Source organism: Phascolarctos cinereus, unplaced genomic scaffold (genome assembly GCF_003287225.1).
Source record: "Phascolarctos cinereus isolate Bilbo 61053 unplaced genomic scaffold, phaCin_HiC Scaffold_8;HRSCAF=390, whole genome shotgun sequence".
In the NCBI taxonomy this organism is placed as follows: Eukaryota; Metazoa; Chordata; class Mammalia; order Diprotodontia; family Phascolarctidae; genus Phascolarctos; species Phascolarctos cinereus.
This window is the reverse complement of record NW_027556291.1, coordinates 70,826,699-70,851,825: the sequence shown is the minus strand read 5'-3', so window position 1 is coordinate 70,851,825 and position 25,127 is coordinate 70,826,699. Positions and strand designations below refer to the sequence as shown.

Here is a 25,127-nt window from a genome sequence, read left to right as displayed (position 1 = left end):
CTGTTTATAGTTTTCTTAATGCTGAATCAACCCCAAATTTCTTATATAAATCCAACTTGGTCATAGTATATAATGTGTGATCTTTTTAATGTATTGTTATAGCCTCTTTCATGATATCTTCTTAATTATTTTTTTTTTGGGAGAGGCAATGGGATGAAGTGACTTGCCCAGGGTCACACAGCTAGTAAGTGCCAAGTGTCTGAGGCCACATTTGAACTCAGGTCTTCCTGAATCCCAGGCTGCTGCTCCATCCACTTCGCCATCTAGCTGCCCCACCATGATATCTTATTTAAAATTTTTGTGTCATTGTCCACTAGAGATATTGGTCTATAGTATTGCTTTTTTTCTTTTTATTTTGACTCTCCCTGGTTTAAGTATCGAATTATTCTTTATATCATTGAAATAATTAAGTAGGTTCCTTTCTTTTTCCATTTTTTTTTTGCAGGCAGTTTATATAATATTTGAATTATTTTTTTATTTGAATATTTGGCAGAATTAATGTGTAAATCTATGTAGTTGTGGGATTTTCTTCTTTGGGAACTTGTTTATGGCTTGTTTAATTTCTTTTTCTGAGACTGGGTTGAATTCTCTATTTCTTGTTATGTTAATCTGAGCATTTTATATTTTTTGTAAATGCTCATCTTTTTCATTTAAGTTGTCAGTTTTACTGGCATATAGTTGGCCAAAATAATTTCTAAAACTTTCTTTTTCATTTGTTGTGAATTCTCCAGTTTTATTTTTGATATTGGTAATTTGGTTTTCTCTTCTTTTTAAAAATAAAATTAGCTAGCGGCTTATTTGCTTTATTGTTTTTTAAACAGCTCCTAGTTCTATTTATCAAAATTTTTTTTTTGCTTTCAATTTTGTTAATCTCTTTTTTGATTTTCAGGATTTCTATTTTGTTATTTAATTGGGTTTTTAAATTTTGTTAGTCTTTGAGGTTTTTTTAGTTGCACAAGCAATCCATTAATATGTTCTTTTTCTCTTTTGTTGATGAAAAGTGTTTAGAGACTTAAATTTTACCTAAGGAATGCTTTGCATGCAACCTCAAAATTTTGGTAGTTTGTCTCACTGTAATTACCTCTGAAGAAACTATTTGTTGCTTCTATAATTTGTTCCTTGACCCACAAATTTTTTAGGATTAAGATATTTAGTCTCTGATTAATTTTCAGTATTTCCTTTGGCAATCATTTATTCAACATAATTTTTATTGCATTGTGATCAGTAAAGGATATGTTTAATATTTCTGTTTGTACAATTTGTTTTTGAGGTTTTATGCTCAATTTTTGTAAAGGTGCCCTGCTGAGAAACATGTGTATTGAAGGGAGGAGAAGTGAGAGCCAGCTCTCACTACTATTTCTTTTTCTTTTTTTTTGTCCTCCAATTAAATTTATTTATTTTTAGTTTTCAACATTCACTTCCATAAGATTTTGAGTTCCAAATTTTCTCCCCATCTCATCCCTTCCCCCACCCCAAGATGGCATTCATTCTGTATACTCCTCCCCCTAATCTGCCCTGTCTTCTATCTCCCCTCCCGCCTTTTCTTATCCCCTTCCCCTTCTATTTTCTTGTAGGGCAGGATAGATTTCTATACCCCATTTCCTGTATTTCTTCTTTCCCAGTTGCATGTGAAAACAAATTTTTTAACATGTGTTTTTAAAACTTTGGGTTCCAAATTTTCTCCCTTTCTCCATCCCCACCCACCTTCACTGAAAAGGCAAGCAACTCGATACAGGTTATACATGTGTAGTCATCTCATTACTATTTCTGCCTAGCTATCCCAATACACCTCCTCCAGAACAACCCAGAAAACATGCCAAATCTATTTTGATTGAGAAAGCCAAGAAAAAATCACATTTTTCCAGCTTAGGGAAGCTTAGGAAGATAGAGAAGTATGTGGACACTGGGGCTAGGGCTTGCCAGAAGCCCTATGCAGCAGCAGTAGGTGGAAGCAACCTATGGAGGGGAATAGCCCAGGAGCCAGGGGACTGAACACCTAGGCAGAAAGAAAGTCCAGGGACCACTGTATTTTAGCACTGGGAGTAGGAAGAAGTATCAGTTGACAGTTCACCCATTACCCAGTTTTCGGTCACAGTTCCAGGGAGGAGAGAAAGAGTCTCAAGTGAACAGGGGCCCTACCTGTGTAAGAAGCAAGGACCAAGTTCCAGAACCATGGCTTTGTGGCTCTGAGATGCAGTTCTAGCCTTTAGCCACACATATAAGACTTCAGTGGAATAAACCAAGGCAGGAGACCAAGACCAAGGGAAAATGAGCAATTCAGTGGCTCTGAACCTGCAGAACCTCCTAGAGTGCTAACAGTGATGGAGTCCAGAAGCAGTCTGCAGAGACTCACACAGAAGCCAACAGACCCAAAGCAGGTTAAAAAAAATATGCAGGCCAGGAGGGCAGTGAACAGAGCTCTCCCACGATCACACCATGTTCCTGTGAAAGCAGCAGAAGGACATAAAAGACAAAGCTCAGGCTAGTCATTCCTCTGACTTACCCTCCCTTCTCCCCCACCAAAAGGTAGGCAGAGCCCATAATGTCCTAGGTCAAGAAGTAGCTTGGAAAAATGAGCAAGCAATAAAAACAAAACAAAAAAAAAACATGAACATAAAATAAATTACCATGGAGACACAGAAGCTCAAGACACAAACACAGAAGACATTGATTTGAAAATATCTACAAGCAAAGCCTCAAAAAAATGTAGATTGGAGTCAAGCCCAACAAAAATTCCTAGGAAAGGAGTTCCTAGAAAGAGATTTTTTTTTAAAAGAGCAAAAGAAAAAAAAGGATTTAGAAAAATCAAATTAAAGCAGTAAAAGAAAAATTGGGAAAAGAAATGAGATCTGTGTAAGAAAATTATGAAAAAAGCATTAACAGTTTGGTAAAAGAGGCACAAAAATACTTAACTCTTTAAAAAGCAAATTTGTTCAAATGACAAAAAAAAAATTAAAAAAAATACCGAAGAAAATAACTCCTTAAAAATTAGAATCAGTCAAATGGAAACTAATGACTTCATGAGATATCAAGAAACAACAAAACAAAGTCAAAAGACTGAAAAAATAGAAGAAAATGTGAAATATCTCATATGAAAAACAACTGACCTGCAAAATAGATGGAGAGAGATAATATGAGAATCACTTGACTCCCCGAAAGCCATGAACAATAACAATAACAACAACAAAAGTCTTATCATATTTCAAGAAATTATAAAGGAAAACTCCCCAGACATCTTAGAACCAGAGGAAAAAAGTAGAAATTGAAAGAATCTACTGATTACCTCCTAGAGATCCCAAAATGAAAAATCCCAGAAATATTAGTCAAAATCCAAAGCTCTCGGGTCAAGAAAAATTACTGCAATCAGTCAGAAAGAAACAAATTGAATACTATAGAGCCACAGTCAGGGTCATGCAAGATTACCAGCTACCACTATAAAGAAATAGAGGGCCTGGAAAATGATATTCAGGAAGGCAAAGCAGTTAGGATTACAACTAAGAATAACCTACCCAGCAAAACTAAGTATAATCCTACAGGGGGGAAATGGATATTTAATGAAATAGAGGACTTTCAAGCATTCCTGATGAAAAGACCAAAGTTGAATGGAAAATTTGACATTCAAACACAAAACTCAAAAAGCATAAAAAGGTAAATGTGAAAGAATAAGCATAAGGGACTAAACAAGGCTAAAGTGCTTACATTCCTATATGGGAAGATGATATATGTAAACCCTAAGAACTTTATTATCACTAGGGTAGTTAGAGGGAATATACTCACATAGAAAGTATAAGCATTAGTCTATTCTGTTGAGATGATCTCAAAAGAATGGAAGGGTAAGGAAGAGGAATGCACTGGGAAAAGGGGGGAAGTGAGAGAAAGAATGGGGAAATTTATCTCATATAAATGAGGTACACAAGGAAAAGTTTTTACAGTGGAGAGGAAAATGGGGGTGGGGAGCAGGCACGGCTTGAACCTCACTCTCATTTGAATTCATTCAAGGAAGGAAGACTATCCATACACACAATTGGGTATAGAAATTGATCTCACTCAACAGGAAAGTAGGAGGTAAAGGGGCTACAACAAAGTGGGGACAAGGATAAGAGGGAGAGTAGATTAAAGGAGGCAGTGGTCAGAAACAAAACAGATTCTTGAGGAGAGGAAGGAGTTAACAAAAAAAAAGGATAAATAGAAGAGAATAGGATAGAGGGAAATACACATTTAGCAATCATAACTGTGAATGGAATGGGATGAGCTCACCCAAAAAAATGAAAGCAGATAGCAGAATGGATTAGAAACCAGAATCCAACAATATGTTGTTTACAAGAAACACACTTGAAACAGAAAGTCACACACTGAGTTAAAATACAGGGCTGGAACAGAATTTATTATGCTTTAGCTGAATTAAGAAAGGCAGGGATAGTAATCATGATCTCAGACAAGGCAAAAGCAAAAATGGAACTGATTAAAAGATATACTTAGGGAAACTACATCTTGCTAAAAGGTACCATAGAAAATGAATCAATATCAATTCTGAACATCTATGCACCAAATGGCATAGCATCTGAATTCTTGAAAGAAAAATTAAATGAATTTCAAGAGGACATAGCAAAGCTATAATAGTGGAGCACCTCTGTTTATCCCTCTCAGACCTAGATAAATCTAATTATAAAATAAATAAGAAGGAAGTTGAGATAAATAGAATTTTAGAAAAGTTAAATGTCATAGACCTCTGGAGAATATTGAATGGGAATGAAAGAAGTATTTCTATAATAGCTTATACATAGGTGCATGGAATCTTCACAAAATTGATCACGTATTTAGGGCATAAAAACTTCACAAATGCAAAAACATAGAAATATTAAATTCATGTATTTCTGATCACAATGCAATAAAAATTACATTTAATAAATGGCATTTGAAGCAAAGATTAAAAATAAATTGGAAATTAAATAACCTAATCCTAAAGAATGAGTGAGCCAAAGAACAAATTATAAAAACAATCAATAATGTCATTAAATATAATGACAACAATGAGATAACATACCACAATTTATGAGATGCAACCAAAGCAGTACTTAGGGGAAATTTTATATCTCTAAACACATATCAATAAAAGAGAGAAAGTTCAGGTCAATGAAATGGGCACACAATTAAAAAAAACTAGGAAAACAACAAGTTAACCCCCCCATTAAACAACAAAATAGAAATTCTAAAAATAAAAGGAGAGTTTAATAAAATTGAAAGTTAAAAAAGCCATTGAACTAATAAATAAAACTAGGAGCTGTTTTTTTTTTTTAAACAAGCAATGGGTAAACTATTGGCTAATTTGATTTTTAAAAAAGAAAGAAGAAAACCAAATTAATAGTATCAAAAAGAAAAAGGGGAAATTCACAACCAATGAAGATTAAATAAAAGCAACTATCAGGAGTTTTTTTTGTCTAACTATATTCCAATAAAACTGACAATCTAAATTAAATTTATGTTTACAAAACTATAAATTGCCCAGATTAACAGAAGAGGAAGTAGAATACTTAAATAACCCTATCTTAGAAAAAGAAATTGAACAAGTCTTGAATGAACTTCCTAAGGAAAAAAACCAATAACCCAGGACCAGATGGATTTACAAGGGAATTCTACCAAACATTTAAAGAACAATTAACTCTGATAGTAGATAAACTGCTTGAAAAAATAGGCTAAGAAGGAGCCCTACTAAATTCCTTCTATGACACAAATACAGCTCTTGATACCTAAAACAGGGAGAGCAAAAACAGAGAAAAAAAAAACTAGAGACCAACTGCCCTAATGAATATTGATGCAAAATTTTTAAATAAAATAGTATTAAAAAGACTACTGCAATATATAATAAAGATCATACACTATGAAAAAGTCTGATTTATACCAGATGTGCAGGGCTGGTTCAATATTAAGAAAACTATCAGCATAATTGACCATGTCAATATTAAAAACAACACAAATGATATGATTATCTCAATAAATGCAGAAAAAGCTTTTGACAAAAAACAATGCCCATTCCTCTTAAAAACACTAGAAAACATAGGAAAAAACTGAGCTTTTTCTCAAATGATAAGTAGTATCTATCTAAAACCAAGAGCAAACATTATCTGTAATGGGGATAAACTAGAAGCCTTCCCAATGAGATCAGGTGTGAAGCAAGGATGTCCATTATCACCACTATTATTCAACATTGTACTAGAAATGCTAGCTATAGTGATAAGAAAAGGAAATAGAAGGAATAAGCTTAAACAACAAGGAAATAAAACTATCGCTCTTTGTAGATGATATGATGGTAGACTTAGAGAACCCTGAAGAGTCAACTAAAAAATGAGTCAAAAAAGTGAACAACTCCAGCAAAGTTGCAGGATACAAAATAAATCCTCACAAATCATCAGCATTTCCATATATTACCAACAAAATCCAGCAGGAAGAGAGAGAAAGAGAAATTCCACTTAAAATAACTACCTACCAAGACACATTCAGGAGCTATAAGAACACCATTCACTCATTCATTCACAACACAACACAACCCTCTTCACACAAATAAAAACAGATATAAATAATTAGAGAAATATCAATTGCTCATGGGTAGGACAAGCCAATATAATAACAACAATATCACCTAGATTAATTAATTTATTTAGTGACACACTAAACTACCAAATAATTACTTTACAGAGCTAGAAAAAATAATAAAAAATTCATCTGGAGGAACAAAAGGTCAAGAATATCAAAGCAATCAATGAAAAAATGGGAAGGAAGGAGGCCTTGCAGTACCATATCTCAAACTACATTACAAAGTTTTAATTGTCAAAACAATTTGGTACCAGGTAACAAATGGAGAAGTTGATCAGTGGAACAGATTAGGTATAATCAATTAGGTATAATCATTTGCAGAAGCAAATGAACAAAGTAACCTGGGATTTGATAAACCCATTTATAATATTTTAAGCTCTTGCTTCATTTTTTTTCTAGGAATCCTGGTTGATTTTGTGGATAAGCTCTATTTTTCTTTGAGGCTTTTCTTGTAGATGTTTCAGAGTTATGATCTTCTGGATTTGTGTCTCGGATGTCTCTCACAGTATAATTGGTCTCTATCATTGAGAACTTTAAAAATTTACTCATTCTTCTAGCCTTCCTGAATTGGGACTGTTAGGGTCAGTCTCTGTGCACTTCTAGAGGGAATGTCTAGCCTTTGTTTGGTCCTAATTCATATTTCTCTGGAAATTGAGAAATGTGTTCTTCAAGGATCTCAGGGGCAGCTCAGACCAGGAACATATAAACTTTCTGTAAAACATAAATATTCTGATCTAGAGTGAAGTCTGATACTTATCTTCTTGGTCTGAGCTTTTCAAATTCCTGACCTTGGTTTGGGTGATTAAACTGCAGACTTACCCCCAGTTGGGCTCCAGTAGACTGCTGCTGGCCCTAGCCCTTAGTGGGGGCTACCTGGAAGACTCTAAAGGTTCAAAATGGCAGAACTTCAGGATTCCCCTTGGTCTTAAGCTCCTTACCCTGATTACTCAGCAGGAAGCCTCTCACTAGGTCTGTAAGCTGAACCCATGACCCCACTCCAGGACCTCAGGTCATGGCTGTGTTGGATCCGTGACCTCTTCTTGTCCTGGAACACAGTCATAGGTCAGCCTTACCCTTAGCTGCTGATTCTTCCTTGGTCCATGCCAAATCTACAATCCATATCTAGGGGTAGAGTGGCCTGCCTGATGGCTGGCTCACGTTCTTGCTCCCCACAAGGTACATAGGCCCAAGGCCCTGGTGGATCCATCAATGCTTCTTGCTTCAAAACACAGCTACACAGGTAGAGGCTAGCCCCAAGATTTTCAGATCTATTTGACCAGTTCTAAACCCTCTCCTGAGCACTTGCCAACTGCCTACTAGTCACCTCAAACTAGATGTTCACTAGACATCTTCAACTCAACACGTCTAAAACTGACCTCATGATCTTTCCTCCCATACCCTCCCCTAGTCCTAATTTCCCTCTTCTGGTGAAGGTTATTACCATCCTTTCTTTACACAGGCTCACAACATATGCATCATCTTAAATCTTTTCCTTTCCTACTCCTTCCATCTTCTGGCCCTCAGACCTGGATCTCTCTTGATGACACAGCCTTCCTGGCCACATATTCCAGTTTGAGTTATACCTCCATTCATTCCCCCTAATTCACTCAGAGAGGTGAGGGAGTTGGAATATGCCTTGTTCCCCATGGCCACTTCTAGGCTCTCCCTCTCTCACCATACCACACAGTAACCTCTTCTCCTTTGAGGTTCAGTCAATCCATATCTACTTATCCAGCCCTAATGTTTCTGCTCATATCCAGGCTTATATCTCCAACTGGATATCCCATGGACATCTTAAACTCAACATGTCCAAAATGGACCTCATTATTTTCACATCCCCCCCCCATCCCAAATCCTCCCATCTTCCTACCTTCCCTGTTCTGTCCAGGCTACCACCATTCTCCTGTTCACCCAGGTTCACAAGCTAGTTGTCATCCTTAACTCCTTATTGTTTCCCTTCATATCTAATCTGTTGCCAAAGCCCGATGATTACCTTCATACTATCTCTTGACATCTGCCTCTTCTGAAGTTCTCATCATCTTCCTGGACTGTTGGTGAAGCCTAAGGGTTGGGCTCACTGTCAGAAGTCCCTCTCTAACTCAGTTTATCCTCCATGCAGCTGTTAAATTGCTCTTCCTAAAGCAGGGCTCCTACCATAGCTCCCTACTGCTTCCTGGACTAAACAGAAAATCCTCTACTTATAGTTTTGAAATCTCTTTATAACCTAGCCCTTTCCACCCTTCTTACAACAGACCCCCCTCCATGTACTCTGCAAGCCAGTGACACTGGGCTCCGTACTGGTCTTCAAACACATAACAGTCCATCTCCAGACTCTGGACCAGGGGTGGGGAACTTGCAGCCTCAAGGCCCCATGTTCCCCTTTAGGTCCTCAAGTGTGGCCCTTTGACTGAATCCAAACTTCACAGAACAAATCCCTTTCATTAAAGGATTTGTTCTGTAAAACTTGGACTCAGTCAAAAGGCAGCACCCGAGGACGTAGAAGGCCACATGTGGCCTCGAGGCCACAGGTTCCCCACCTCTACTCTGGGCATTTTCAACCGGCTGTCCCCCATGCCAGGAACTTTCTTCTTCCTCATCTCAGCCTCTTGGCTTTCCTCAAGTCTCAGCTAAAATCTCATCCTCTGCAAGAAGCTTTTCCCAGCCCTCCTTAACCTTAGTACCTTCCCCCAGACATTATCCCCAATTTATCCTGTGTAGATCTTGTCTGTATGTTATTTCTCCCCATTAGACTTCTAGAGAACAGGGAGTGATTTTTTTGCCCTTTTTTTTTTCTATCCCCAGCACTTAATGCAGTGGCTAGCCCATAGTAGGTACTTAATAAATGCTTATTGATCAACTGTCTCCTTATTTTGGTGCTATTTTTACTCATCACACCATCTCCTCCAACTCTGATAGTCTGTAGAGGAGAGAGCTAAGGTTCCAAAGAGGGAAATGATTTGTCCACAGTCACACAGTTCAGAAGCAGCTTAGCAAGATTTGAACTCAGATCTCCTGGCTCTCAGTCCCTTCCTCTTTCCACTGCCTGACACTGCTCCCATTTTGGTTTTCTCTATGTGAGTTTTCTCTTCTTCTACTTGACTCTAAGTCCCTGGAAGGGCTGGTGCAGCTCTATTAAAGTTTGGGGGTGGGGGTCAGCATGATGAACAAGGCACCACCCTATGCTAAGCCTGTAAGGGATCCACAAAAGAGCTGACTCAAAGCTCTTTTGCTTCCCCTCCCCCAGCAGTCAGCCTAGGCCTGGGCATATAGAAGCATTCCATAAATACTTGTTTTCTGACTGATGCTGGGGAACAGGCCTTTATTACTTTAACATGCCACATGCAAAAAGCTCAATTCAGAGCTGTTAGTGACCTTTAGAGGTCACTTACTTCATCCCTCTCATTTTACAAAGGAAGAAACTGAGGCCCCAGGAAAGGACAGTAACTTGAATAGACTTAAGGTATTCTAAAGAGCTAGGCCCTTGAACAGCCATCTCAATGGAGTGGTACAAATGTCACCCTCAGCCCACATGGGACTTGGGGACATTGTTTCTCCCAGAAGCACAATAGCCTGTTTGTAGAGGGGAATTGTTAGCATGACTGTAGCAAGCTTTGTGTTGTGAGCTCCTTTCTAACTACCCCTTGGCCACAGAATGCCAACTGTCTCCTAGGCTGGGAACAGACATGAGATTCAGCTCATGTAGTTTTCTCTTCCCTCGAGTTTTAGACCAGCACAGTGAGCCATTCTGAAGAGCAGCTGGGCATGGTCAGGAAAGATCTGGGTTTGAATCGGGCCTCCAGTGCTTAGTAGCTGTGTGCCAGCTCTGTGCCTCAGTCTCCTCCTTTGTCAAATACTGATAATAATCCCTCTAAGGACAAGGAGAGGACTCTGATTTCATGGGTGCAGGAAATTCCCTCTGCCAATGCAGGTTGGCACCTTCTTTGCAAAATACAGTCTTAGAGACTCTAATCAGACTGTGAACCCCTTGAGGGCAGGGCTTGTCTTTGTAACCTCTCTCTTTGTACCCTCAGTGCTTAGCACAGTGCCTGGCACATAACAGGGCTTACTAAACACTTGCTGAGTTGACTGAGAGGATTGCCTGAAGCATTGAGAAGGTAAAGTGGCTGGCCTAAGTAAGTGCCTAGTGGTAGAGTTGGTACTGAAGTCTTTTTGCCTTTGTGATGAGTTCTCTATCCATTACATTAAGCCTCTTCTAAAAGAACAATAATGACAATAGCTAACATTTAGATAGTGTGTATAATATGTCCCACATAGTGTTAAATTTGGTCTCACAACCCTGGGAGGTGGGGGGAGTAGAAGCTATTATTATCCCCATTTTACAGATGAGGAAACTGAGGCAAACAGAGGTCAGGTGACTTGCTCAGGGTCACACAGATGGTAAGTATCTGAGGCCAGATTCAAATTCAGGTTTTCCTAACTCCTGGCCTAGTGGTCTAATCACTGTACCACCTAGCTGAGTGCACCACGCAGAGCTGGTGTGAGCATCAAACGTGTGTAAAGGGTATTGCAAATCTTAGAAGACCAGATAAATGTCAGCTATTTTTGGAATACGGCTGATGGTCATGGAACACCATTGGAACACGATGGAATACCATTGGAACACCAACATAAGAAGTGATACAAAGGACAGTAGAAAATGAGGCAGGCTTGTCATATGTAGTGAGAGTGAGGACGGGAGCTTAAAGAAGTCAAAGCCAGAGGAAATGGCCCAATGGTCTTAGTGCACTTGTAAGCTCCTGGGACAGTCCATATAAATGACAAAATATTTGCAAGAGCATTCTTGGAGCAGAGAGCTGGAAACAAAGTGGGAATCCATCAAGTGGAGATGGGCTCAACCTTTCATGGTATAGGAATGGAATGAAATGATCATGCCAAAAAAAACAACTTGGTAAGAGAGCAGAATGAGAAGAAGACTCTGTAGTGACCACAGAAATGGAAAGGAAAACACCAAAAGACAAGCAAGTTCAGCCCAAAGCCCATGACCCAGATGGATGCCAGAGAACTGAGCCTTTCCTCCCTCAATGGTGGGGAGGGGCACAGTACACAGTGCACTGGGCCTGAACTCAGAAGGATCTGAGTTCAAATTTAGCCTCAGGCATTTCCTAACTGTGTGACCCTGAGCAAGTCACTTATACTCAGTTTTCCCATCTGCAAAATTGGGATAATAATAGCACCTACCTCTGAGGGTTGTGGTAAAGACCAAACAGGATAATATTTGTAAAGCGCTTAGCACAGTGCCTGGAACATGCTGCTGTCATTCAGTCATTGTAGTCATGGCTGACTCTTCATGACCCCTTTGTGGGGGTTTTCTTGGCAAAGATACTAGAGTGGTTTGCCATTTCCTTTTCCAGCTCATTTTCCAGCTATATGGTATAATGAAAAGAGTGCTGGGCTTGGAGTCAGGAAGACCTGAATTCAAATCTGACCTCAGGCACCTATTGGCTGTGTGACCCTGGGCAAGTCACTTAACCTCTATTTTCCTCAGTTTCCTCATCTCTAAAATGGGGATGATAATCATAGCACCTACCTCCCAAAGTTGTTGTGAGGATCAAATGAGATAATCGTTGTAGAGTGCTTGGCGTGGTGCCTGGCACATAGTAGACGCTTAATGAATGTTAGCTATTATTATTATTAGGTCTGGAATAGAGTATACATTGTCAGATGTGGTTGACAGGTTGCCTTTTTTTTTGCTCCTCTGTTACACAGGAGGGCTCCACTGGGGATGAAAATTGGCAGAGGACAGCAATGTTAAAGAAGCATGAGCAAAACATCTTTTTTTCTTTTTAGGGATAATAATAATTATGGTAGTTAATGCTTATTTAGGGTTTTGAGTTTTGCAAAGCACTTTACATATATCATCTCTTCTGATCCTCACAACAAACCCATGTGGTAGGGATTAGTATAATTTCATGTTAGAGATGAGAAAATTGAGGTAGAAAAGGCTGAAGGAATTTGCTGAAGGTGGTAAGGATTTGAACTCAGGTCTTCCCGATTCCAGGTCTAGCACCTTAGCAGAGGGACTACTTTGCTGTCTCAACAGGTGGTCAGCCCAAATACTGAATCTGTATCTAAAAATCACTAAAAGACACACTGGAAAACCCCTGATTCAATATTGGGCTTATCCTGTGGGGAGAATGTCCAGACTGAAGGTCCTCCCCAACTCTGACTTTCTTGATTCCAAGGTCCTCCCCAGTTCTGACTTTTTCAATTCCAAGGTCCCATCCAGCTTTGGCTATCAGTGTTCCGAGGTCCCTGTCAATCCTAATGGACTATGACCCACTCATACTTGGGATGTGAGTGCCTGAAAGCCTGCCCACCCATGGACTCTTCAACTACCAAAGGCAAATCTGAGGAGTCTGGTCAGCCATTAGACAACAGCCATCACACAGCTTCATTTGAACCCAGGCTATAAATATCCCCTTGCATTATAGATATTTTCATTTATGTTATCCAAGGAGTGTGACCCTGACCACTGTTCATACATTGCGTGTTTCATAATGCAGCTGAGGGGATGTATGCTTGAAATGTTCTATTTCTGCCCTCTGCAAATTCTCAAAAACATGGAAGGAAGGGGAGGGCAGTGGTTGGGGCTAAGAATCCATGTTTTGGATAAAGCTCATAGCTCCCAAACGAGAATGCCAATTTATTGGTGTCAAGAGAGACAAAATAAAAAGATTTTATTTATCTCATCTGTAAGGAAAAAATCCAAACTTCCCCTGCCATGAAATGCTCAAGCCCTTGATTTTGCTGACTTCATATTCAGATTATAGTGAAATCTAAGCACTAGTGGACCTGGGGATGAACTGGGCAGTAACTCTGTGCTTCCTCAGGAAGGTGACAAAAATCGAAGAACTCCAAGGTTGGAGGGATGGAAGAGGAGAGTGGTTTGATCTGTCTGAAAGTCATTGTGAACAAAGCCACCAAAGCAATCTTCCTAACACACTGATCCAACTGTGTCCCTCAAAACCCTACTACCCGAAGGATACAAAGACAAACTTCTTGTCCTAGCCCAGGGGTGGGGAACCTGCAGCTTCAGGGGCACATGTGGCCCTCTAGGTCCTCAAGTGCAGCCCTCTGACTGAATCCAAACCTCACAGAACAAATCCCCTCTATGTCTTCAAGTGCGGCCCTTTGACTGAATCCAAACTTCACAGAACAAATCTCCTTAATGAAAGGATTTTTTTTTCTGTAAAACTTGGACTCAGTCAAAAGGCCACACCCAAGGACCTAGAAGGCCACAAGTTCTCCACCTCTGCCATAGATGATTTCTCCAGTTTTGTTAAATAAATGAGGAATCAGAGAGGTTTTCTGAGCTATGCACATTACCTCCAGCCCTCTTGTCTCCTCCTCTCTGGGGGCCCTACCAGCTCTAGAGCTAGAATCCTCTGTGTGACCTTGGGCAAGTCCCTTATCTTCACTGGGATTCAGTCGCCTCCTCTATAAAATGAAGGGCTTGCAGGTCCCTTCTAGCCTGACATCTATAACACCACAGAAATGCTTTTCTGATATCTCCCCTTCCTCCTTGGCAGAGAAACACTGCATAGAATTTCCCCCAACATTTTGGTTACTATTACTACTATTAATTAATTAATTAACCAATAATTCCTACTAATCGGTTTGTTAAATTCTTTTCTCTTCTTAAAAAAAAAATTCTCTATCATAAGGGATGGCTTTCTGGCACCGGGAGAGGAAGGAATACAGGGGGAAATCTAGGTGATACAAAAATAAAAGATATCAATGCATATTTATTTTAAATGTTGGGGAAAAAAATAAAGGAAGGGAGCGCAGGAAGGAAAGAAGGAAGGAAAGAAGAAAAAGGAAGGAAGGAAAGAAGAGAGAATGAAAGAAAAAGAAAGAAGGAAGGAAGGAAGGAAGGAAGGAAGGAAGGAAGGAAGGAAGGAAGGAAGGAAGGAAGGAAGGAAAGTACTTTTTTTACTCAAGCATGAAGGAGAGAGGATTAGTCTCCAGATTTTGTGGGAAACCTCAAGTACACATAGGGACCTGACTTACTTAAGGTCATGATGTGACCAGAACTGGAGTCTCCTCTTCCCCAGTTATGTGTGGCCCAAGGGCTGTTTGCATGAGAGGTCTGGGGCAAAGGCTGGGCATTCGCCCCTGAGAGGGGGAGCTGGTGTGGGAGAAGGGACTCAGGGAAAGGCAGCCATTGGAGGGGGGGTTTCAGTGGGAGGCAGCTAGCTTGCTAAGCTGTTGTGACCATATCCTCCTATTAGAAATCCAAGAAAGGCAACTAAAAGATGATGGATGGAAACATCAGCATACCTAGGCATGGGGCATTTGGGCAGCTCTGAGCCATGCCACTAACCTCCAGGGCCCCTCTGGTCACCCTGCTCCTGTCCTGGAATCCCAAAACCAGCCTTACTTGGGAGCTGCCCATAGTCCTTGGCCACCAGCCACAGAGGGAGGCCACCCGCTGTGGCAGAAACAGTCCTGGACCTAGATGCCTGGGAGCAGCTTTGAGAGATAGTGTGGTCAGGTGGACAAAGCACTGCTTTTGGAATCAGAGCACATGGGTTCAAATCCTGCCTCTGTCACCTTCTACCCTGAGCAAATCACTTCGCTTTGGGCCTTAGTTTCTTTCTCTGTAAAACAAGGGTGTTGAACTGAACAAATCTGAAGGCAGAAAGAATAGTTGCACTGAACCTTCCAATTGCTCGTTACCAATGCAACTAATCCACGCCTTTAGCCATCTGTATTCAACACTCCCTGTTCCCATGCTGGCCTGTCTTGGCCTCTCTAAATACTGGCCACTTGGGGCACTTATCACCTAATCTAACAACTGCACAGACAAAATTCTCTGCCCTTCCATCCCACCAATGTCCCTATTCCCTTTCCTTGAGATTGGTTGTGGCAGAAAGTCCCTCTGGGCCAGTGGCTATTGAGTCAGAGCCTTGTCCTCATCCATCTTTCCAGGGTCATCAGCACAACATGAGTAGCCATGGATGGGTTGTATTCTGCTTGGCACATTCCATTACAATCTCTTTCTCCAAATGGCACCACTGTCATCGCAGTCATCTCAGGGCCATCCTCGACTCCTACCTCTGCCCGTATTTACTCACAACATCTCTCCTATTCATCCTATTTTTTTTCCACTCACAGGGCCACACCCCCCTCACCTCACACCATCACTACTCATGTAGACTCCTAGGTGGTCCCCTGCCTCAAGGCTCTCTCTCTGGAGATATATGATCCTCTGATGATTACATGATCTCAAGGATTCCATTCAGCTCTCAGGATGTTCTTGGATTGCTTTTCAGCTCTGTGTAGCTTCCATGTTCTTAGGTCCCTCCTAGTTCTAACACTGTGTTTGAAGAACCTGGCTGGTTCTGATAGGTCATGATTCCCCTCTCACTACTATCCTAGCTATCCCGTTCTCCAAGCAAGTGGCTTTAGGGCAGCAGTTGTGTGGAGTGGCAGGCATCTCCCTATATGGCCATGTTCTGGGCTTGTTGTGAAACCAAAAGCATGGAAACAGACAGAGGAAAGAATAAGGAAGGTGGGCAAGATGCACAAAGGATGAAATCCTCCAGCCAGTCAGTGACCTCAAACACCGCCTGCTTCCTCTGAAAATTCTGTGCTAATTGTCAAAAAGATGGGCACCAACCTTCTTGACTCCTGTCCACTTTAATGTTCCAAGACAAGGGGTGGAGAACTTGTGGCCTTGAGGCCACATGTGGGTTCCCTACCGCTGGACACCATCAGAAAGAAGTCCTTTTGGTCTAGCTGCAGGGGGAAAGGAACCAGGGACCACATGCTTCCCTTCATTCTCTAAAGACATTTGGGCTACAAGTCAGCTTGAAACTCAACTGCCTGGTACATTTCTGTGGCTCAGAGACATCCCATGCCCTCCTACTTAGATGGGGTCCTTCCAATCTCTCTGTGTTCTTGGTTCCTCCTTTGAGACCCAGCCTTGTTTAACAATCAGCTGAGTTTCCACACCATAGAATTCCAAGATTCTCAGAGCTGAAAGGGATCTTGGAGGTCATCTATTCAAAGCCCTTCCATTACAGATGAAGAAACTGAGGCCAAGAAGAATAAAATCCAGTTCATTCCAATTCAATCCAATCAATCCATGTTTGAGTAGGGGGATGATATAATCAGACCTGTGTCTTCAGAATAAGAAGTTGGCAGAAGTGTGGATATTTAGAAGCAGAGAGATCAATTAGAACTCTCCTGCAATGGTTTATGTGAGAGGTGATGGGAGTCTGAACCTTAGTTTGAGGCTGTGTAAGTGGAGGAAATGAGATGGATATGAGAGATATTATGGACTCAGAGTTGATAAGCCTAGTGATGTGGGTGGGAGAGGAAAGAGTCAAGGATGATCCCAAGGTCGCAAATGTGAGTGACTAGAAGAATGGATGGTAGTGTCAGAAATTCAAACAGGGAAGTGGGGAAGAAGAATCAGTTGGGTAGAACATAGAATGAGGTATGTTTTGGCCCTTTCACCAAAGATCCCAGGAGCAGGAAGGAGCAGAACCAGCAGTGAAACCCAGGCCACTGCCTCCAAAGCCACTGTACTTAACTGTCTCCTTCTCTTACAGAATGGATCTAGGACAGGGGTGGGGTGAATCCATTGATTCAGTCAAAGGGCCACTCTTTTTTTTTTTTTGGCTAGGCAATGGGGTTAAGTGACTTGGCCAGGGTCACACAGCTAGTGTCAAGTGTTTGGTCTGAGGCCGGATTTGAACTCAGGTCCTCCTGATTTTGGGGCTGGTGCTGTGTCCACTGCACCACCTAGCTGCCCCTCAAAGGGCCACTCTTGAGGACCTAGAGGGCCATATGTGGCCTTGAGGCCACAGGCTCCCCATCCCTGCTATCATACCTCCTTCCCTCCTCCCCCTTCCCCCCTCACCCACCTCCCTGTTCTCCCACAGCCCTACCTTGTCACTTCTTGCCTGAACCACTGTCATAATCTCCTAATTGGTCTTCCTGACTCCAGTCCCTCCCTGCCACAGCCCACCCTCCAAGTCCCTCTTGTGCTTAAAAATATTTCATAGATCACTGTTACCCATAGGACAAAATATAAACCACTCAGCCTGGCAGTCTTCCACAATCTGGCCCAGCTAACCTTCCCAGTCTCATTTGACATTATTCTCTGTCTATTATGTCTATACTAGACCACTCAAGGTTTCCCCAATCTCACGTGGCCCTTTCCTACTTCCATGCATTGGCCCATTGTCCAGGCCTGGAAGAGCCACCCCTTCCCACTCATAATGAAAGTCTTCTCTTCCTGTAAGGCCCAACTCAGGTGCCACCCTGTCCCCTAGGCTTTATTGCTTCTGCTATCTGGGCTTCTTGTCTCCTGTCTCTGCCCTCTCTAGTCCAGCCTCCACACAACCGGCAAAATAATCCCCAAAGAGCAGGCCTGACTATGCCATTCACTCAAGACAATCAGTAGCTTGCCATTGTCCAAAGACTGAAGTACCAACTTAGTATGGCATTCAAGGCTGGCTCTACCCTAACTCTTCTGACTCTCTTCATATGCCTTGTCTTGACAATCTGCACTCCCTCTGGCTGCAGTGGGCTAAAGGCCATTCACCTCTCCTGCCCTTCGTTTCTCTGCCTCCGTGTTTTTGCTCCAAGTGGCCCTTAGATCTGAAATGAGCTCCTTCCGTAGATCCTCTTCCTTCCAGCCAGTTCCAGTAGTGCCAGCCACCTCCTTCTGAGGTGGTCTCTAATCCTCCAGCTGGCAGGGAGGTGCCCCTTCTGCCATTTTCCTCCGATACCCTGTCCTATCTCTCCTCAAAGGGCAGCTAGGTGGCACAGTAGACAGAGTGCCAGGCCTGGAGTCCGGAAGGCTCATTTTCCTGAATTCCAATCTGGCCTCAGACACTTACTAGCTGTGTAACCCTGGAAAAGTTGCTTAATCCTTGTTTGCCTCAGTTTCCTCATCTGTAAAATGGGGATAGGGTGGCCAGGTGGCTCAGTGGATGGAGTGCCAGGCCTGGAGTCAGGAAAACTCATCTTCCTGAGTTCCAATCTGGCCTCACACACTTCCTAGCTGTGTGACCGTGGGCAAGTCACTTCACCCTGTTTGCCTCACTTTCCTCATCTGCAAAATGAGCTAGAGAAGGAAATGGCAAACTACTCCATTATCTTTGCCAAGAAAACTCGAAATGGGATTACAGAGAGTTGGACACAGCTAAACAACAAGAAGTCTCTCCCTGGCCCCCTTCTCTCCCTACTTTGGACATTACTTATTCGTGGATGTGCTCCACAATCCCAACTCGATATACAGGCTTTGGAGTCAGAAGGCTTGGGTTTTCTCTCTGTCTCTGCTTTTTGCTGCTCTTATGGCTATGAGCCAATCTCTTCTCTCTGGTCTCAATTTCCCCCTCTCTAAATGAGGAGGTTGGATTAGGTCAGCTGGTCTAAACCTGGGGTCTATGAACTTTTTGTAAAAATATCTTGACAACTATTTCAATAGAATTAGTTTCCTTAGTAATCCTTGGTATTTCATTTTATGCCTTTAGAAATGTGATTCTAATAAGAGGTCCATAAGTTTTGCCAGACTGCCAAAGGAATTCAGGACACACACCAAAAAAAAAAAAAAAGAAGACTCTCTGGTCTAGTGACTTTCGAAGGTCTTTTCCTGGCCTTTGCCCAGGTTTCCTAGGCATCACTCCCACTGGCAGCCAGGCCCATTTTGGAGACACAGGACAAACTCACCAACCACAGGGGAAAGCCCCAAGAAGAGATCAAACATTCATTTGCCAATTTCAACAGGAAGAAAAAGAGAAAGTCCACAGCCCTCAATCCCTATTCTCCCAGGAGGCCTCTACTCTAGAGAAAAGGCTTAGAGGGGGCAGCTAGGTGGTGCAGTGGATAGAGCACCAGCCCTGGAGTCGGGAGGACCTGGGTTCAAATTCAGTCTCAGAGGAGACACTTGACACTTACTAGCTGTGTGACCCTGGGCAAGTCACTTAACCCCAATTGCCTCACAAAAAAAAAGGCTCAGAGATAATGGTAGCATGGCATTCAGAGCTAGTCTGAGAGGGAAAACTAAAGCCAAGAAGGGCAGTGACTTGAGCTGGGGCACACAGTTGGTCAGTGGCAGAAACAACATTCAGTCTCACAGCTTCAGATGACCCCCCTCCCTTCTGATGTTCAAGACAGCCTGGACATTTTTGCCAGATGTTATGGAAAAGAAGAACTGGTCTCCTGCAAGCTTAGGGGAGCCCCAAACTAAAGGCAGTTTTCATTGTAGCTGCACAAAGGAGAGCCGAGGGGCCGGGGACACCAAACACTCTGCCCTCTCCAGTCCTTTGAACGCCAAAGGTATAGTAACCACACCACAGATCCTTCCCATGAGCAAGAAATCCTGATGGAAGCAGTCCTAGTATTCAAGTCTTGAGACCTGTGGCCTAATTTGCCACTTGGCAGGGCTTTGGGAAGCAAGTCATGGCTGATCGCTAAGGCTTCGGCTTCTCCACAGGTAACACGAGTGGGTTAGAAACAAGATGATTTGAAAGGCATTTTTTGTTTGAAGCTGGCTCCGGGTTCTGGTTAGGTGACTCTAGAGGGCTTAAGGCCGAAGGCCAAATTGCTAATCATGTGTGGCATGGTAAAAGTCGAAAAATGAGGGCATAAATGCTTCCAGCCCCAAGAAGAGGCTCTATAATAACATCCTGGGGGTATATCAAGAGGCCAGTTTAAGCGGGAAGAACTCTTTCATGTGTATACGAAGGGGGGGGGGGGGACACGACAGGACGAAGCATCTGAGGCAGGTAGCAGAGTCCAGAGGGGTCAGAAGGAAGAAATCGCAAAATTGGGAGGGGCAAAGCCTTGGGGCTGGGACTCAGAAGAAACAGGTTTGTATGTGGGTGGAATCGAAGAGGGATGAAAGCCTTGAAAGGAAAAAGAAGAATAGGGATGGAGAAGAGAGAGAGGGGATAGAAGAGGAGGGAGGAGGAGAAGCAGAGGAGGAAGAAGAGAATGGAAGGAGGGAGGGAGGATTGAACTGGGGAGAGAGGATGGAGTGGGGCTGGAAGGAGGGGGACAGAAGGAGGATGGAAGGAGAGGGAAGAAGGGGGGGATAGAAATGTAGAGAGGAAGGAGTGGGAGAAGGGAAGAAGGGAGGAGGAGAGTGGAGAAGGGGAATGGGGGAAAAGGAGGAAGAGAGAAGAAAGGGGGAAGGAGAAAAAAGGAAGCCGGGGAAAGGGACTCAGAACATAAAAACAGGTACTATGAAAGCTAGAGGGGACCTTGGAACTTGAGCTACTGGCTTTGGAAAGCCCAGTTCTGCTAATTACTCTGTGTGACTTCGAAATAGTTACATTCCCTCTTTGGGGTCTCAATTTACTCAGCAGTAAAGTGAGAGGCTTGGACTCCGTCATCTCAAAAGTCCCTTCCAGCTGTAAGTTTACAATCTTCTGGCAACAGGAGCTTAGAGCTGGGGGTGGGGGAATCTTAGAGAGTAGAACAGAGAATGGCTGAGCTGGAAGAAATAGAACCGCAGAGCTGGGAGGAACATTTGACCAGAGAATGTCAGAACCAGAATAGAGCTTAAAACTTTTTGTATTTAACCTGGATGCCTGATTTAATTGGTGGAAGAAATTCCCAGTAACAATTCAGATAAGCAATGGTTTAGTCTCAGAGTTGTCTGGGGCTATGTAAGGTTAAGTGACTTGCTCAGGGTCACACCGTGTTTGAACCCAAGTTACTGGATTCCAAAGCAGCTTCTTTCTCCACTAAGCCTCGCTGGCTCTTAGAGAAGGGAGGAAATGAAGAACATAGAATGCAGAGGCTAGAAGGGACCAACTGGAAAAGGGATTTTAGAACATAGTGTTTTAGGGCTGGGAAAGATCTTAGAACATAGAACCTCTGAGCTGAGAAGTCGGGCAATGTCCGAAATGGAAAGGGGTTTAGAACGTGGAATACACGTAGAACATTAGAACTGGAGAGGATGTTAGATCACCGAATGTCAGAACTAGGAGAGGCCTTCGAATATAGAATGTAGAATGAAAGAACAAGGAAGGAGATTAGATGTAATCAAGAAATCAACCAACAGGCATTTCTTAAGACTATCTGCCAGGCAGGTGCTAGAAGTCGAAAAACAAAAATGAAATATTCCCTGCATTCTGGGAGCTTACGTTCGTTATGGGAAGACAACCCGTACATGCGGAAGGCTCTAAGAAGTAGCCATGAAGCCAGGGCAGCAGGGCGGATAAAGAGTTGCCGAAAAACGTGGGTTCAAGGGTGGACTCTGACCCACACGAGCTTAGCTGGACAAGGAGCCTGATTTCTCAGGCCATTCTAAAAGACTTCTATAACTGTGGCCAAGCTGCATTGGGAGAGGGTTTTTTTTTTTTTTGGCCTGCAGTTCTCAAAAAGCAATGAAAGTCCAGCCTGCTTGCAAAGAAATCAGCAAGGTAAGGGGCGGGAGGGAGGGGAGCCATGAGCAGTTAGGGAAGGCTTCAAGGGGGAGGTGGGTTTGGAGCTGAGCTTTGAAGGCCAGAAGGGATTCTGAGAGGCAGAAGTGAGGTGGGGGAGCATTCCAGGAATGAGGGCCAGCCTGCCTTGGAGAATGTAAAAACTGGAAGGGACCACGGGCTGTAATGAGCGTGAGCTGAGAGGGACTCCCAGCTGGAAGGGGACTGGAGAGCCCAGAATGGTCAGCCTGGGAGGACCACTGAGAAGAAAAAATTCCGGGCTGCGCGGGGCCTTCCAACCTGGACTGCCCGAGGTGGAGAGAAGCGGAGGTGAGGGGAAGAGAGAAAAGAAGAGAGAAGAGGAGAAGATCAAAGCGGATGTGGGAGCTGAGGGGGAGAGAGATGAGGAGGAAGGGGAGGTTAGGCGGCGGAGGGAGTGGAGTTGGAAGATGCCCGCGCCACGCGCCCCGGCCACCGTTGGAGCTGGAGAGTCACTGAGCGGCCACAACGCCCCTCGGGGAGCCACAAGTGATCAGTGGCCCAGGGCGGGCCGGCTGTGTGTTTGTGTGTGCGCATGCATGCATGCATCTCTCCTCTCTGTGTGTGTCTCTCTCAATCTCTGTGTATCTCTCTCGATCTCGGTGACTCTCTCCCTCCGTGCCCGCCCTGGCGGTCCCCAGGACGGCAGTGGGCGCGGAGAAGGGAGCGCAGGGCAGTGAACGAGAAGCCCTGGAGTTTCTCTCACCTGGGTCCCGCTGCTCTCGGACGGAGGGACTCCTTCTGTCTGTTCCGTGGGCTCGGCTCCTGGCTCCCCAACTTTGGGTTGGAACAGCGGAGTAGGAACTGACGTGTGCAGAGGAAGTCTAGCGGAGGGAGCCAGGTGTCTGGGCAGCTGGCCTCCTCCCGGCCCGCCCCGGAGCCGCCCGCTCCGCCCAGTCCCGGCCCCTCCCCTCCCTCCCCTCCTATCCCTCCCCAGCCCTGCTCCCCTGGGGCCCCTGGGGCGCCTCCCTCCTGTCCCGCCCGCCCTCTGTCCGGTCTAGTCCCCGCCACCTCCCCCGCCTGCGCCACGTCCTGGGGCCCGCGCCCGCTGGTTTCTTCCGTCCGTCCTTCTTCTGTCCGTCCTTTTCATTTTCCTTTGCCGTTGCCCTTTCCTGGCCCGGCACGCGGTGGCTACGGGCTGCTGGGCTCCAGTCACGCTCCCCAGAACGCGCTTCGTGGGGACCAGCTTTGGCTGCGCACTCCCGATGCCACAGCCCCCCTGGGAGTGAGAGTAGGGTCCCGGGACCCCAGGACCCCAGGACGTCAGCACTACACTCTTAAGACCCTTAGAACCTGGACCCGGGGAAGGACAAGAACCTGACCCAGCATCTGGTCCACTTCCTTCCCTTTACAGGAGAGGAAACTGAGGCCCGGAAAGGGAAGAGGATTCCCCAAACCTAAGTGTGCAGTGGCAGACCAATAGCCCACACTTAACACAGCCTTTCAGGTTCTCTGCGGCCTCCCCCCCAACTCGAGAGCAAGTACAGCCGGGACTGGACTGGGGGTAGCGGCCACTCTTGCAGTGGGCCCCTATAGCCTGGTCAGAAAGGCAACCCAAGAGGAGACTCCAAGTCCGAAGGGAGATTGAGGCCCCACATTCTGGGCAGGTCTTCTGCCAAACTGGACAGGATGAAAAAGAAGACAGCCAAGCTTCTGATGGGACTGGGAACCTTTGCCAACAGTTAACATTTACTGAGCGCCTGCTATATGTAGGGCAGAGGTGGGGGGGGCGGGGAGGAAGGAGTGCTACTGCTCAGGAATCAGGAAGAGCAAGGATTAAATCCAACCTCAGATACTTGATAGTTCTGTGGCTTTAGGCATATGACTTAAGCTCTGTGCCTCAGTTTTCCCATGTGCAAAATGCAGGAATCAGACTCAGTGGGCTAAGTCCTGTCTAGCTTTCTAAATCCGTGATCCCATGAGTGGTGAAGTTACTTACCACATGGGGAGTTTTCCATCCTAGTGAAATAACCAATTCTTCAAGTGTATAGGAGGCATTGTGCTCTGGGGCCACAAAGAGCAAACAGCTCTATGCCACATAAGTATTGCTTGAGAGAAATGAAGAAATTCTTAATTGATTAGAATTGTCTAAGAATGGCATCATCAGCCTCTACTAGTGAGCTCCTTGTCATTGGAGATATTCAAGAAGATCCTGGGTGGCCACTTGTTGGAATGTTATAGGTTGAACTGAAGGCCCTCTGAGGTCCCTTCCAACTGTGAGATTCTCTGATTCTGTTACTTTTTTCTCACCAAGCCTCAGTTTCCTCATCTGTAAAATGAAGGGTTAATGACCAAGGCCTCTACCTTCTATAAGCTGCCAGGCTCCAGACTGGGGTATAATCCTGTCTAGTCTCCAGCCCCTGCTTCTGCCCACTTGCCTATCAGAAATGGGACCAGGTCAGAGCCTTTCAGCTCCCAGCTGTATGACTTCCATGAATACCAATTCATCAATAAACATTTATTAAGCAAACATCTACTATGCCCACCCAAATGTGCTAAGCCCTGGGGATAAAAAGACAAGTCCCTGCCCTCAGGGAGCTCACTCAGTAGGAACTGCCTCCTCTAAGGCATTTGTCTCTGTCATTTCTTTAGTGTTCAATCCAAAAGACTTCTCTCACTCCTCATCCTTCTTGACTCCTATGCAGTGTCTGTTACTGTCGACCACCTCCTAGATCCTCTCCTGCCTGGGTTTTTATGATACTACTCTCTCCTGAGTTTCCTCCTCCTCCTCTTTCTTCTTCTTCTTCTTCTTCTTCTTCTTCTTCTTCTTCTTCTTCTTCTTCTTCTTCTTCTTCTTCTTCTTCTTCTTCTTCTCTTCTTCTTCTTCTTCTTCTTCTCTCTCTCTGTCTCTGTCTCTGTCTCCTCCCTGCCTCCTTCTCTGTCTGTGTCTCCTCTCTCTCTGTCTCTCTCTCTGTCTCTCTCTCTCTCTGTCTCTCTCTCTCTCTGTCTCTCTCTCTCCCTGCCTCTTTCTCTCTCTGTCTCTCTGTCTCTCTCCCTGCCTCCTTCTCTTCTGTCTGTCTTCTCTATCTCTCTGTCTCTCTCTGTCTCTGTCTCTCTCTCTCTCTGTCTCTCTCTCTCTCTCTCTCT

General features: G+C 43.9%; 1 protein-coding gene across 3 annotated transcripts in view; it reads right to left on the bottom strand.

The window, feature by feature from the left end:
* LOC110201534 (ligand of Numb protein X 2-like) overlaps nt 1-22,893 on the bottom strand; it is a 110,873-nt gene extending 87,980 nt beyond the window's left edge. For all 3 annotated transcript variants that reach the window (XR_002322512.2, XM_020977264.2, XM_020977267.2), the window contains exon 1: nt 22,747-22,893. The gene's annotated coding sequence lies outside the window, so the exon portion shown is untranslated. The remainder of the gene's footprint in view (nt 1-22,746) is intronic.
* Between the last annotated feature and the right edge of the window lie 2,234 nt (nt 22,894-25,127).